This window comes from Pan troglodytes, chromosome 5 (genome assembly GCF_028858775.2).
Source record: "Pan troglodytes isolate AG18354 chromosome 5, NHGRI_mPanTro3-v2.0_pri, whole genome shotgun sequence".
Classification (NCBI taxonomy): Eukaryota; Metazoa; Chordata; class Mammalia; order Primates; family Hominidae; genus Pan; species Pan troglodytes.
In genome coordinates this window covers 173,510,149-173,523,808 of record NC_072403.2, presented here as the reverse complement: position 1 = coordinate 173,523,808, position 13,660 = coordinate 173,510,149, and the positions used below count along the sequence as shown (strand labels likewise).

The 13,660-nt window shown below is 42.6% G+C and overlaps 1 protein-coding gene across 6 annotated transcripts in view; it reads left to right on the top strand.

Moving 5' to 3' along the window:
- The window catches only part of PRKN (parkin RBR E3 ubiquitin protein ligase), a 1,411,643-nt gene that overhangs the window by 1,297,134 nt on the left and 100,849 nt on the right, over positions 1-13,660 (top strand). The window lies entirely within an intron of this gene.

Sequence of the window (13,660 nt, the reverse complement as noted above, 5' to 3'; positions counted from 1 at the left end):
GGCGGCTCTGGCTTCATGAAGACGGAGTCTGGGTGCAAAGCAGAAACTTAGGGAAATTCCCCAACAGCCGGCAGGCAGATGCCACCCTCCCTCACCCTGCACCGTAGACGTTAGCCTGGGATAATGGCAGAGGAAAAAAGCACACAGAAAACTTTAAGCAGACACAGAAATAAGTAATCGTTTTCCCTATGATCTATAGCAATGTTGAACTGGAAGAGCATACTGGCAAAATCTCTTGAGTAAAATAGCAAGTGAATAGAATGCTTACTATCGGAATGGTATGGAGTGGTGGTTTTCAAACAGTTTTCCTAATAATATATTCCCCACGTACAAAATTTTGAAAACAATGTACCTCCTCACAAGTGTTTAAGTCCATCATAAAATTTTACCTAGGCTTAAGTAGTAGCAAAAAGTGAAACTCCTGGAGTGTTATAAAAACTGACAATTTTTTTTTAATAGAGTTTCACTCTTGTCACCCAGGCTGGAGTGCAATGGCGTGATCTCAACTCACTGCAACCTCTGCCTCCTGGGTTCAGATAATTCTCCTCTCTCAGCCTCCCGAGTAGCTGGGATTACAGACGTGTGCCACCATGCCTGGCTAATTTTTGTATTTTTAGCAGAGATGGGGTTTCATCATGTTGGCCAGGCGGGTCTTGAACTCCTGACCTCAGGTGATCTGCTTGCCTCGGCCTCCCAAAGTGCTGGGATTACAGGTGACAGCCACAGTGCTCGGCCTAATACTGACAAATATTTTATAAAAGAAGAGAGACAGCAATCTTTTAAATGACAGAAATAGAATCTGTACACCAGAGGGTCCACATCATTCATTTTGTAAACACATGAATGGGCTCTTCCTTATCAAAGGGAGATTTATATCAGGCCTCATACTCCTAGTAGTCCATTTCACTTCTCTTATTCTCTAACATGTGTTTATATATGAAAATATTTTATTGGTCATCCAGTATATATTTCTGTAATGAAAATATGTACAAAGCCTTTAATTTTTAATTTCTAGAATTAAAAACGAGGTTCTGAGGTTAACATTTTTTCCTACTTGAGTTATTAAAATTATTAGTAGTAAACAGTTAATCAAAACAACAAAAATACATTACAAGTTTTGATGACTACTTGCTAAACAAAAAGTGAAATGGTAATGGGAATATCCAACTTGCTGAGATGCCGCGGATGCATACTACTTACAGCTGGAATCAGACAGGGTTCAATATGAATTTCTTCCATTTTTCATTTTAATTAATGTAAGCACTAAATAACTTTGTTCATATAAATAGGTAGATTACAATGGAGGAAGTCTTTTAGCAGTATCATTCGATTTTTTAAAAGTCATTTGCAGTTATATGCCAAAATCACATAATAGTCTATCATCAAAACGTACTTTTATTTTTCAAAATTTTCAGGAACAAAGAATTAGAAGCAAAAGTATTTTTTGCCCTTTGCCATGAAATTATTGGCACGCTAATTTACCTTTTCAGTTTTTTAGAAGTATGCCATAACGGTTTTATGAGGATCTTACAAATAACTATTAATTGTACCTTTTATTTTGTGCATTTAGAAACCCTTCATTTAATACATTCAGAAAGAGTTGAAAAAATGTTAAATATTGTTATTTTCAATACGCCTTTGCCAGTAAAGCATCTCTTGATAAAATATTTTTGTCATGTGCTTTAAATATATTCTTACCCAAATGGAAGTTGCTGAGTCATTTAATTTATAGAAAAGGTAAAATATTTAACAAACTCAATCTTCACACCAATAGCTAAAATCAGAGGCTAGGTGCAGTGGCTCATGCCTGTAATCCCAGCACTTTGGGAGGCCGAGGTGGCTAGATCGCCAGAGGTCAGGAGTTAGAGACCAGCCTGGCCAACATGGTGAAACCCCATCTCTACTAAAAATACAAAAAAAAAAAAAAAAAAATTAGCTGGGCATGGTGATGGCGGGTGCCTGTAATCCCAGCTACTTGGGAGGCTGAGGCAGGAGAATCGCTTGAACCCGGGAGGCAGAGATTGCAGTGAGCCAAGATGGCGCCATTAAACTCCAGCCTGGATGACAAGAGTGAGACTTCATCTCAAAAAAAAAAAAAAATCAGAGGAAGTGAATATTGTTAATGTAAAAATATGCTAACATGTGTTCCAAGGAATATTGTTGGGGGTCACTAAAAAGTAGATATTCGTCTTGCAAGATGAGTTATGAAAAACGGTCAGGATCAGAATGACATAGAATATTCATTTAACCATTTCACAAAGTTTAACAAACTAAAATAAATCTATCTGTTCTTGTACTTGATTTGTAATAAAGGAATATTATGTGTTGCTGAAATTACAGTTATTTATGAAGCAAGGATAGCCTGGAGTCCTTTGGTGGGTACACATGTGTGCGTGCATTAAATGCACCCCAGTGTTTGGCATCTGTGAAGAATTAAGTAAGAGTCATGTAATAAAGAGAAATAACTTTATTCATGATCAAACATTGTCAAGAAAGTGAAAAGCTTAAACGTAGATACAGCTATAGATAGAAAATATTATTGCTGGGTGCAGTGGCTCACGCCTGTAATCCCATCACTTTGGGAGGCTAAGGCGGGTGTGGATTGCCTGAGGTCAGGAGTTTGAGACCAGCCTGGCCAATATGGTGAAACCCTGTCTCTACTAAAAACACAAAAATTAGCGGGGTGTGGTGGCAGGTGCCTGTAATCCCAGCTACTCGGGAGGCTGAGCCGGGAGAATCGCTTGAACCCGGGAGGCGGAGGTTGCAGTGAGCCAAGATTGCGCCATTGCACTCTAGCCTGGGCAACGGAGCAAGACTCCATCTCAAAAAAAAAAAAAGAAAAAGAAAAGAAAAGAAAGAAAGAAAGAAAAGAAAATATTCTGACTCAGCAGCTAGCAAACAATTTTAATTTGTTGTTAATAAGAGGTAGAAAATATTAAACACTTTATAATATAAAATATGAGTATTGACTATACTGGGAATAAAAATTTTATGATATGATTTAATAAAACAGGTTTTAACTACCTTGTTAAATAATGCGCACCACATCTAAAAGGAACCACATAAAATGTTTATCTGCTGATTTGATCTAGTATTAAATTTAAAAATTTCGTAGTTCCTAAAAACATTTGTTATGTTTGAAAGACTATTTAATTTATAGAAAAAGCCATTTCTTCAGTGGCTCAAGGTTTATTTCTTTCCAGTTAATGATATACTCTACAAATAAGCATTGAGATTAGCTAATCATAATTGCTTACATTAAATACATGGGAAAACATAGATTTTAGCATTCAATATTTTTTTTTTTTGAGACAGAGTCTCGCTCTGTTGCCCAGGCTGAAGTGCAGTGGAGTGATCTCGACTCGTTTCAACCTCCGCCCCCCAGGTTCAAGCAATTCTCCTGTCTCAACCTCCTGAGTAGCTGGGCTTACAGGCACGCACCACTATGCCTTGCTAATTTTTTTTGTAGTTTTAGTAGAGACAGGGTTTCACCATGTTGGCCAGGCTGGTCTCGAACTTCTGACCTCAGGTGATCCGCCTGCCTTGGCCTCCCAAAGTGCTGGGATTACAGGCATGAGCCACTGCACCTGGCCAGCATTCAGTATTTCTTTCTTTTTTGTTTTTTTTTTGAGACGGAGTCTGGCTGTGTTGCCCAGGCTGGAGTGCAGTGGCACAATCTTGGCTCACTGCAAGCTCCGCCTCCCGGGTTCACGCCATTCTCCTGCCTCAGCCTCCCGAGTAGCTGGGACTACAGGCACCCGCCACTATGCCGGGCTAATTTTTTGTATTTTTAGTAGAGACAGGGTTTCACTGTGTTAGCCAGGATGGTCTTGATCTCCTGACCTCGTGATCCACCCGCCTCAGCCTCCCAAAGTGCTGGGATTACAGGCGTGAGCCACCACGCCCAGCCCATTCAGTATTTCTTATCCATTCTCTCTGTGTTTGCTCTCACCACATTTTTCCCCAAGAGCAGTGCATTTACTGACAATACCAAGAGAGAACAGGTTAAGCAATTAAATGGAAGTTGGTGAAAATTGCTATCATTCTGCTGTGGTTTCACTGTTCTCTCCAAAACTCATGTTGAACTTCAACTGTCAGTGTAATAGTATTAAGAGGTGGGACCTTTAGGCAGTGATTAGGTCCTAAGGACTCTCCCCTCATGGATGGATTAATGCCCTGTGTTTCATAACATAGTTACAATAATAATCGTACAGTGAACAGCCTTGGAAGATAGAGATACTGTCTCTTTCCGCAGCAGAGGGGAAGTTTGCTTATAACAAAGACAATGTCTCCCTCTGTTGACAATGGCAGGCCTGCTCATGGCCCATTATAAAAGACTCAGATTCCCTAAAGTCAGGGTCCTCACACCTGTAATGCAACCCATGCCATGTGCAGCTGCCATCTGGTCCATTTCAAACCACCCTGTGAGAACTGGGATTTGAGAAACCAGCACAGGAAAAAAAGATATTGCTGTAAATAATGCATGGTCCTTTGTCTCTGACCCAGGAACCTCTGGTCTTCTCCTGGCCTCCATAAAACTGAGCAGACTAACTTGTTAGCTTGCAAAGAAAGCAAAATCTTAGATCCTTCACAATTCCTGACAAGAATTAAAATGAAGTCTTCTCTTGGTAGCTACCTGGAGCCATGAATATTTCCAGGTATCCAAGTGGCCATACTCACTTAGGAGTATTCTGAATTACTGAAGAAAAGGCCCATTAATGACTCTGAAACTCACCCTCCTCCCACACACCCTCAGACTTGAACTTCTGGATTCCTCTTTCTTCATTGATCTACTTGTAGCCCAAACCTGAAACCAGCAGCCATCTCCGTGGCCTCCCTGGCCCTCCCGCTTCACATCCAGGTTCTTCTAGTTCCATCTCAGAATGTTTTCTGAGCTCTGGAACTTGCTTCCATTTCCTTCTTCCAGCAACATCCTAGACATTGCAAGGTCTCAGCTCTGGGGGTACCACCCTGCCTCACCACATTCGTGTTATTTGTCCGTCCCTCTTAACCATGGCTCCCCGGGTTGTCTGTTTTCCCACACATAGAGCAATAGCACTTAGGGCACTGCTGTGTTATAATGACCTGTTTACTTGCCCATGACTGACTATAAGCTCCCTGAGGGCAGGAACTTTCTCAATCTTGTTTACCATTGTATTCCACACCTAGCCCAGCACCTAGCATGTCTCAGCACTTGATCAGTATTTGCTGGGTAAATGTATAAATGAATAAATGAGTAAATGAGCAAGAATATATAAATTGTATCTTACATCATATGAAGTGTGATATAGGTGATAGGAGCATTCACTTTGAAGGAAAGGTGAATATCTCAAGGCACAATCAAGGTTAGCAAAGGTGCCATCTGCAGGTGTCCTGTCTAAGAGAAGTTTAGCTTCAGGAGCATCTTACGTGATCTCTTGGACATGAGCAAAACTTTCCCCCTTCTTGAACCAGCTGCCCTGAGCAGGTCTGCCAGCCTTCCAGTCTTAGGGCAGGAATGTATGCCTGGCCATCAGGAAGAAGGTGGGAGAAACCAGGGACCCCTAACCATAGGTCAGCACATGATAGAGGCCTGCTTGAAACACTGGCAGGGTGGCCATGTAGGACTTACACAGTCATCTGCCTGCAAAAACATGACTTGAAATACATGAATGCTTGCCCATATATGACAAGATGGAGGTTTTCCAAGGTAGAGGTACTCAGGCAGAAAAATGAAAGAAAAAAATGTGAATGTGCTTTTTTTGGTTGTGAGCTTTATTATATGTGTGAATTGCTGATTCTTTAGCAAGACAGTAGCAGTTGACAAAGAATTACCCTTCAGATGTGTGGAAAAACACTCAGAGAACACAGCAAACCGCCAAACAATCAAAGGCAGCCACAATGCCACACGCTTAGAGGTGCAAGAAGGTGCCACGGCCTTTATGGCTGCTGCCCTGGGCACGGGCATCTGCGATGCCAGCCGGGTTAGAAGATGGACGGAGCAGCCGCCTGTCTCTCCGTGAGGCTCATGTGGACCCTGAAGCCCACAGACTCCAGCAGATGGCAGGCTTCTGTCTGCACTCTCCACCCCAGCAGCCCATCCTGCCTCCCTCTGCCCCTCTCTGCCAGTCCCAGAAGGAATCTGACACCTTATACCTTCCTCAATATCAGGTAGCAGTCAATGGAAGGAAAAATGCTGGAGTCTTTTGATAAAGGATTGGATTCTTTTAAGCCAGTTATTAATGTATTTCATTCAGAATGTGAGTAGAAGGAAGAAGTTGCCCTATGTTGCCCTGAGATGGAGGCGCACGGCTTTGAGGAAGGCCCCCACAGTGCAAGTGCCAGAAGATGCAGGTGGAAGAGCATCACTCATGCGTGTGAGCTGTGTCCAAATGCCGAGCTCCACGGAGACGCACTCAGACTGCAGCGAGCTTCCTTCTGCAACCACGCAAGTGTCACCCTCTGTCGGGACCCTCTGAGCCCATCCCCGCACCAAAGCTTCTCTGCAGTGCTGGAAACCTCTGTTTTCAGGTATATCGACAAGAGTGATTTCAGTCTGGAGTCACGCCTGGAGTCATGACTGATTTGCTTGAGAAGCCAGTGCAAATCGCTGAGCCACAGCATATGGAAATCTGCAGACTGCAAGTGAAACGTGGGATTCATCAAAAGCCTGATTGCGTACTCTTCCATGACACTTGATACATGGGATTATGATATGACTTTATTTGTCTATTTGAATACTTCCAACCTCAGCAAAGGCCTAAATGTAGAACACACTGGCAGTGAAACAACTCTACCCTCAAGAAATATATACTTTACATCCATGTCACAAAACATCTTCCAATTGTGTTTCACTTTCACATGTCAGATTTCATGTAATGGTTGCTAATTACTAGCAACCCAGACAAGATATAGACTTATGAAATTGCCTCATGAGTTTAGTGATTTTTCAGCAACTGGAAGGAAATAGAAAATCCTTGGGTCAGTTCTACCTGAGTTCTAATCCCAGCTGTGTCTTTTACGAGCTGGTGGGCTTGAGTAAGTTATTCAACTTTTGTGTGCCTCAGTTTCCTCCTCTGAAAAATGTGGATGATAATAGTACCTACCAGTTAGGGTGGCTGTGAGAATTAAAAAAGATGATTCGCATAAAGCACTAGTTTAGGGCCCAATAATAACATGTAATATCCCAGCATTTTGGGAGGCCAAGGCTTGAGTCCAAGAGTTCAAGACCAGCCTGAGCAACATGGCAAAATCCTGTCTCATCTAAAAATACAAACAATTAGCTGAGTGTTGTGGTGCATATCAGTAGTCCCAGCTACCAGGGAGGCTGAGGTGGGAGGATTGCTTGAACTGGAGAGGTGGAGGCTGCAGTGAGCTATGATCACGCCACTGCACTCCCACATGGGGGACCAGAGTAAAACCCTGTCTCAAAAATATAAGTAAGTAGGCCAGGAGTAGTGGCTCACGCCTGTAATCCCAGCACTTTGGGAGGCTGAGGTGGGCAGATCACAAGGTCAGGAGATTGAGACCATCCTGGCTAACATGATGAAACCCCGTCTCTACTAAAAATACGAAAAAATTAGCCAGGCATGGTGGCAGGTGCCTGTAGTCCCAGCTACTCGGGAGGCTGAGGCAGGAGAATGGCGTGAACCTGGGAGGCAGAGCTTGCAGTGAGCCGAGATTGCGCCACTGCACTCCAGCCTGGGTGACAGAGCGAGACTCTGTCTCAAAAAATAAATAAATAAATAACTGTATTAGGGTTCTCCAGAGGGACAGAACTAATAGGAGATGTGTGTGTGTGTGTGTGTGTGTGTGTGTGTGTGTGTAAAGGGGAGTTTATTAAGTAGTATTAACTCACATGATCACAAGGTCCCACAATAGGCCATCTGCAAGCTGAGGAGCTAGGAGAGCCAGTCTGAGTCCCAAAACTGAAGAACTTGGAGTTCAATGTTCAAGGGCCAGAAGCATCCAGCACAGGAGAAAGATGTAGGCTGGGAGGCTAGGCCAGTCTAGTCTTTTCATGTTTTTCTGCCTGCTTTATATTTTAGCTACACTGGCAGCTGATTAGATGGTGTCCACTCAGATTAAGGGTGGGTCTGCCTTCCCCAGCCCACTGACTCAAATGTTAATCTCCTTTGACAACACCCTCACAGACACACCCATGATCAATACTTTGCATCCTTCAGTCCAATAAAGTTGACACTCAGTATTAACCATCACAATAGCATAGAATCATATCCCTGAGGTACTTCAGCACGCCCCCTTGGGTATTCAGGGGCAGTGGGACATCTCATTTTCTCTCTTGCTTTTTACAAATCTCCATTTTTCTCTCTTCCTCTTTTTGTTTTCCTTTAAATTTGTCACCCAGTCACATTTTTTGCTCCTACAACTCTGTACACAGGCACCCCCTTAACCACTTGGGAGGCCATCACTCATCTTTGTTAATTCCCCTGAACATCCAGTGTGGGGACACTCCACTGTCAACTCCTGCTCAGTGGTGGAACTGACGCTGGGTATCAGTCTTTAAAAGGAGGACAGGACAGACCACTGCACTTTTCAGGAATCCTGTGGGCCCAACATGAGCTATTAAAAAAATACCGTGTCTTCCAAGGAACAGGGGCACCGTGTGAATATGGGGGAATTACTGATGTGGCAAGGCGTCTCGTCTATGTTATACAACCTACTGTGTTTTACAAAGCACAAAATTTGAGTATTTGGACAAATTCATCTCCTCATAATACTTTACAAACATGTTGACCCAAAAGATACTTAGTTGTAATCTTGACTTCCCCCTGAAGACACCTCTCCAGTGGATGATGAGGCACCTTTATCATGTCTGACCGGAGAGTAGCCAAGGGGGACTAGTCCTTGATCTGGTGCATCAGAAATGAAAATCTGTGGATTCTGATCTCAAAAGACAAGGACAACTGAGACATTTGGGACCAGCGTTGGACACTGATCGGACCACGGACCTACACCATCTCTCCCTGAAGCTCATTTTGTTGCCTCTGAAATAAGTCAATGGAGACTCTTTCTGAAGGGTTGCTGGTAGACAGGACAAACAAGTACTGTGAACTTTCAGATCAGGATTGCAATGGGTGCAGTGATAACCTTTCAGGAGGCGCATTTTTGATGTGTTGTAAGGCAACGCTGTGAGTAGAGAACCTCAATGCAGTTTGTACTCTTTGCCCACTGCTCTCTAACACGAGTCACTAGAAAGATGGTGGGCTGTACACTTCAATCTAGGATGGAGTTTCAGCCTTCCAAGACTAGTGGGGTCAAAGTAGTTATATGAGCCTCTCAGGATGCAATTTCCTCCTATGTTAAAGTAAGTGTGTGTGAGAGAGAGGAGACAGAGAAAGAGAGAGTCATGCCTAACTCAGCACATAGGCACTCAATAAACATTGGGTTCTCCACACCAATTCACAGAAACAGAAGACACCTGTAGGCATCACTTACTTAATGTGGGCCTATGAGTACTTTCTTAAGTGTTTCTGAACAAAGAAACTCCCATAGTCTCCCCCAACAGTACAGTCCAACTTTTCAGAGCACATTTAACTAGGAAGTTCTTCCCACATCGTGGCTGCTGTCTCTTAGAATTAAGATGTAAAGACGCTTCACATTGCTGTCACACACCAAAAGCCCTTCCAGGTACTGCAGAATAAGGAACATGCATTCCTAGATGAGTTAATTCCTTTGATACTTTGATTGCTCACAGTGGTTTTGCCTACATCCTCTCCAAATTCTCCACTCCTCCTTTTAGTACAGGGAGTGGCCAAAGAGCTATAATTACACTCTTAAGGACAGTTAGAGGTGTCCTGTGATTCCTGCTGTTAAAGTAATTAAATGGAAGCCTGCTAGACCAAGGTGGCCCCAATGCCCTGAGTTCCTGAGTCTGCAATCTGAAACCCAACTCAGTGGTCATGTTCTAGGACAATCTGAAATAGCCAGCTAAGCCCTAACTTGGGACTTTCCACTGGGATGAATTCTTTGCCTTGCTTCTGAGTTCACTCCATAAAAGCCTTCCTCTTTGCCCCTTCTGTGGAGCCATGAACCACTTGTGATCCAGAGCTGGCCCACCCATGGTTGCTGTTTGCTCAAATCAAAATCAATTCTTTTTTTTTTTTTTTTTTTTGAGACAGAATCTCCCTCTGTCTTCCAGACCAGAGTGCAGTGGTATGATCTCAGCTCACTGCAACCACTGTCTCCTGGGTTCAAGCAATTCTCCTGCCATGGCCTCCCAAGTAGCTGGGATTACAGGCACCCACCATCATGCCTAGCTAATTTTTGTATTTTTAGTAGAGACAGGGTTTTGCCATGTTGGCCAGGCTGGTCTTGAACTCCTGGACTCAAATGATCCACCCACCTTGGCCTCCGAAAGTGCTGGGATTACAGACATGAGCCACCACAGCTGGCCTCAAATCAACTCTTTAATATTAATATGCCTCAATTTATCTTCAACACTACATGCTGTACTCCAGTCTCAATACCAGCCTTGTGCTTTGACATTGACCTTCATTGGCCCATGCTTTTCTTGTCTGTAGACTTTAGAAAATCACCAGAAACCTAATAGTAAAGATCATATTCATTCATTTAACTGATCTGTGTTCAGCACTGCCTGTAAACTGGGCACTGTTCTGTCAATTCATACACAATGATGAGACCTAGGCAGAGTCCCCTCCCTCTTCTAGACAAATGGTGGAGAAAGATGATAGTGGTTGTGTGTAACCTATGAGACCAGGAACAAGAGCAGTGGAAGGGACTGGTGGGACAATGAGCCATGGTAAGGCCCTGCTGTAGCTAGAGTGTGCAGAGGAAGCTTCCAGAAAGAGGCAGCTTTAAACAGACCAGCAAATTTTATGAATTCCAGCTTGGGATTGACAAGTCATCTAAATCTGTAAATGTCTTGCTTGTCATTGGCCCCAAATCAAGGAATTTTAAGATGTCCTTTGTCATCCACATTCCAGAGCTTGACAAACACTGCCTATGCCCCTGTTCAAATGTGTGTTCTTCATGCATGAATACGTGCAGAAGGTTTCCCCCATAAAATTCAGGTGGTTACGATGTGTAACTGCATCTCAGTACTCACCTCTGAATTATTTACACGTAAGCTGCAAGTTACACAGCATGTCTCAGCTGCTATCCGTTTGCATGTAGATACCTCTATGTACATTAGAAAGCAGAGAGAGCATGACAACCCTTCAGATACTAGTTGAGAAAAATTAAGGTGAGTGCCTCCCTATTCATTTGGGGGCCACGTCTTCTCAGATGAGGACGTCCCAACCAAACCCATGCAAGGCTGGCATACATTAAAGATGCTGATATCTCACACCCAATGCAGCTGTCAAGTCTGCTCTAAGAGTGCTGCAGCTCCTGATGTTTCAAGGCCTTCTCATAGTGCGTGCATTTCTCACTACGATACTGACATGTAAATGGATTTATAGGAAATATAAATGCTTTCTAAAAGACACAAATAAAATGTCTGAATGCATGCCCAGCTTGTCTCATATTTTGGTCCACATGCTGTGAGTGATGTGGCAGTCGATGTCAGCCCTAGAAAAGGGCTGCTGTTGGCGTCTCGATCATTGGCATCATCCCCGTTTATTTATTGAAGTCTAGAATGCAAGGTCAGGGCACTGGGAAATTACCAGCCTAGAAGAAGTAGCTTTGAAAATATGTCATTTGCCTCTGGGGCATTTTTTCCTTTTTCTCTCTTCCTTCCTTGCTCCCTGCCTGCCTGCCTTCCTTTCTTCCTTCCTTCTTCCTTTTTTCCTCTATCTTTCAAATTTTCTTCCTTCTTCATAATTCTTTCAGCAGAGAAAGGGGGAATAAAAAAGAAACAAGAAATGAAGCATAAACAGAGCATCTATGAGAATATAGGCGTTAGTCAAAGAAAGAGAGGAGATAGGTGTAAAGTTAATTTTCTCAAGATTTTATTTGTGTTGTCTGGCCAGGCACAGTGGCTCATGCCTGTAATCCCAGCACTTTGGGAGGCCGAGGCAGGTGGATCACTTGAGGTCAGGAGTTCAAGACCAGCCTGACTAACATGGTGAAACCCCATCTCTGCTAAAAATACGAAAAGTAGCTGGGTGTGGTGGTGGGTGCCTGTAGTCCCAGCTGCTTGGGAGGCTGAAGCAGGAGAACCACTTGAACTCAGAAGGCAGAGGTTGCAGTGAGCCGAGATCATGCCACTGCACTCCAGCGTGGGCAACAGAGTGAGACTCCATCTCAAAAAAAAAAAAAAAAAGATTTTATTTGTGTTTCCTTAGTCGGTTATTTTGGGTTATTACTGTTTTGCTTTCAACTAGAACTAAGTAGAATCCTTGGCTAATAAGTTTTATGTGGATCCTGCCACAGTTATCTCAAATGATTTCTTGGAGTAAAACTTGAAAAATATTTTCCTTTACTAGATTATGTTTCTATAATGATAACTCGTTAAACAGAAATGCTACATAGAAATCCAAAGAACTTCAGTTGTTCTTTTCTATCAAAATTCTTTGCTTCTGAAATTCACTAAATTCTAACCTTTTTCCATTATCATAGCCACTCTGTTGCTGAAGAATATACCAAGAATTTCTTCAACACCACTGATAGTAAATCTCTGACTATACTGAATCCAGAATTTCAAGAACATATTTCAAAATTTTAACTTTTTAAAAAATACTTTTTAAACTCTTTATGTGATTTCTTCTGTGTAGACCCTGCACAAAAGTTCTTCTTACGCTAACTTTATACTATCCTTAATTTTTCCCTAAATATCTAATGTACTCTCTTTAGAATAATATACAACAGCCAGGGTTGGAAACAGTTCAAGGGGTAAACATCTCTATCTGAACAAACTCTTCCTGTGATCTCGGGAGTCCCTTCCGTTCCCCTGTTAATGCTACATGGGGAAAGGAAGTTATGCTGTAACTACAGAAGATACAACATACTCTCAATCCACCCTCATGCTGGTCCTGCTTAATTTTTAGTGAAGATCAAATGTGATTTCTGCATGGACTCGGGACATTGGTTCTGACCCAGAAAGTAAACTCCAGGCCTAACTGCCAAATACCCAACTCCCCTTCTAACCACTTTTCTACAACTTTTGGATGGAAATTCTATATCTACTCATTAGTTGTCTAGAAAGGACTGATTTTTGCCATTCAAAGTCACCTGAGAATTTCCATTTATGTTGGGAATTCAGCATGTTTCAATTAATACTTAAGTACCCCCACTCAAGCATCAATTCAAAATCAAGATGAGGAATGCCTCAACTCTCCTGGTGTGGGGTATGGGCCCTCGAGTGCCTGGAGGGTAAAGGCTCACCCAGGTGAACTTCACATGATTTTCTTACATCATCACTCAAAGGCATAAGGACCAGGAGGATCCTTCCTTTCTCTACTTAGTTTATTGCTTTCCCTCTTGCTGTCCTTTTGTGCTCCCTGTCTCCAATGGTTCACATACAAAATTAGGGGTTAGCAAGGAATAGGAATTTCAGAGAAGCAAACTCTGTGGAGTTGAGGAAAACCACAAATATTGTAGCACATGATTTAGTACGGCAAATGGAAAAAACAAGATCCAGCAGCCCGGCAAATTCTCTCTTCAGCTATGTGACCTTGGACATGTAACTTCATCTTTGAGCTTTCTTCATTTGTAAAATCAGGATCTTAATTTTTAAAAAGTAAAGAAAACTGAGGCT